Genomic DNA, 2,012 nt, shown 5'->3' on the forward strand with positions numbered 1-2,012 from the left:
AAGGCCAGGAACATCCTGATTTTTAAGCACGATGTTTTATCTGTTGACGATGTTTTAGGTCTTTGTTTTAGCGAGATGTACATTTATTATTTATTAGATAAAAAAAGAAATGCCACCCTTTCAAATAAATGGTTTGTAAAAGAATGGAACTCCAATATATAAGAATTTGCCACCATGTCCCCTTTTATGTGTTCTTATGTAAATTGATTTTATTACTGTAATTCATTGTAAAAAGCTGTAATTTATTGTAAATGTTTTTTGAATTTTAAGTAATAAATCATTGACACCCCCGCGAGGGGGTAGCCAACTTAAAAAAAAAATCTGTTCTTATCAGTTTAATATCTGATACGTCCCCTATCTGGGGACCATATATTAAATGGATTTTTAGAACAGGGAGATGGAAATAGAGCTTGCTCTGTCCACTCCACGCATTGACCTGGTATTGCAGTATTTCCAGGACCGGTGCACCCTTTCCTTATGTGTTTACTAAAATCAGATTCCAAAAGTGCTTTTTGTGTTTGCCATTGTTTTTGTCTTTCGGATGGGATCTCCCGTTTTAATCCCATTATTTCAACACCTGTTGGACAATGCATTTGTACAGTCATGTGTGATAATGAGCTAATTTATTAAATGCAATTAATTAATACATTGCCACCTCTTGTTTTGTGTCGTCTGTGTTTCTGTGTTTCCGGCATTTCACATTGGAACAGCTCATTCACCTTCCTTGTCTTCTCTCCGCCTTCCCTCCTAGGTAGGTTAAAGAGCTGCACCTGAGCCAGCCACTGATTGATGCAGCACCATAGTCAAATAGTGGAGTGGAGTAGGGGAACAGCAAACAGCCATTAAAGCAGCCAGCCCGCCCGCCCGCGCGCCCGTCACAATGGACCTACCTGTGTACACTAGATGGATGTGATGGAATGTACTGTGGTCCCTACATTTCAAGAAGAAGTAAGAATTGCAGTTGCAACAAACCCTTGCTTGCCTACAAAGAGAGCAGCAATTTGGATTTGTTACTATGTTACCTGGAAGAATAACAAACTGTGCAAGGATGGAGGTTGTAGGAGCAAGGAGAACAAGTTGTCTGTAAAGTTGGTGGATGCCTATTTTCCATTTTGCAGTCCCTTGTCTCCCTCTTGTGGCCTCCTGGAGGCAACTAGCTGTGCAAAAAAAAGACAGCCTGGGGGCCGGCTGTTGCAGTGTTGCCCTCTCAGGCAACACTGAGTGACTGACTGAGCCGCACCGTCTTATATAAAGTTCAGACGGAACTTTGCACGTGTCATAGTGGAGACCTCAGGAGCCAGAGCCAGCTTTCTGACATCATAATGGGGCCTCAGAGATAAAAGCCTGGGCCCAGGCAGTGTTGGTCAGTGCTGCTCAGCAGGCAGCACTGGACTGGATTAAAGCTGATACAAGGTGTGAAAGGAGAAGGGGTGGCAGTGGGCATGCACTTACTGCTGCTGCTGCTGCTGCCAGTGTTTGCACGGCAGGAGGGCATTTGGGCGTTGCCAGGAAGGCGTTTTTATGTTGATTCCTCCTCTTTCAGCACTGCATTGTGGTGCAAGCAAAAGAAGCAAAACGTGCGGCACGTTCGGGTTATCGCTTCTCGGCCTTTTGGCTAAGATCAAGTGTAGTATCTGTTCTTATCAGTTTAATATCTGATACGTCCCCTATCTGGGGACCATATATTAAATGGATTTTTAGAACAGGGAGATGGAAATAGAGCTTGCTCTGTCCACTCCACGCATTGACCTGGTATTGCAGTATTTCCAGGACCGGTGCACCCTTTCCTTATGTGTTTACTAAAATCAGATTCCAAAAGTGCTTTTTGTGTTTGCCATTGTTTTTGTCTTTCGGATGGGATCTCCCCTTTTAATCCCATTATTTCAACACCTGTTGGACAATGCATTTGTACAGTCATGTGTGATAATGAGCTAATTTATTAAATGCAATTAATTAATACATTGCCACCTCTTGTTTTGTGTCGTCTGTGTTTCTGTGTTTCCGGCATTTCA

General features: G+C 42.9%; 2 non-coding genes across 2 annotated transcripts; both read left to right on the plus strand.

Moving 5' to 3' along the window:
• The first annotated feature begins 276 nt into the window (after nucleotides 1–276).
• LOC142682089 (U2 spliceosomal RNA) lies at nucleotides 277–473 on the plus strand. The gene has a single exon (XR_012853890.1). It is a non-coding gene; the product is annotated as a U2 spliceosomal RNA (small nuclear RNA).
• A 1,122-nt stretch (nucleotides 474–1,595) lies between these two features.
• LOC142681985 (U2 spliceosomal RNA) lies at nucleotides 1,596–1,786 on the plus strand. Its single transcript, XR_012853802.1, has one exon. It is a non-coding gene; the product is annotated as a U2 spliceosomal RNA (small nuclear RNA).
• The last annotated feature ends 226 nt before the right edge of the window (nucleotides 1,787–2,012 follow it).

This window comes from Rhinoderma darwinii, assembly GCF_050947455.1.
Source record: "Rhinoderma darwinii isolate aRhiDar2 chromosome 2 unlocalized genomic scaffold, aRhiDar2.hap1 SUPER_2_unloc_7, whole genome shotgun sequence".
NCBI classification, from domain to species: domain Eukaryota; kingdom Metazoa; phylum Chordata; class Amphibia; order Anura; family Rhinodermatidae; genus Rhinoderma; species Rhinoderma darwinii.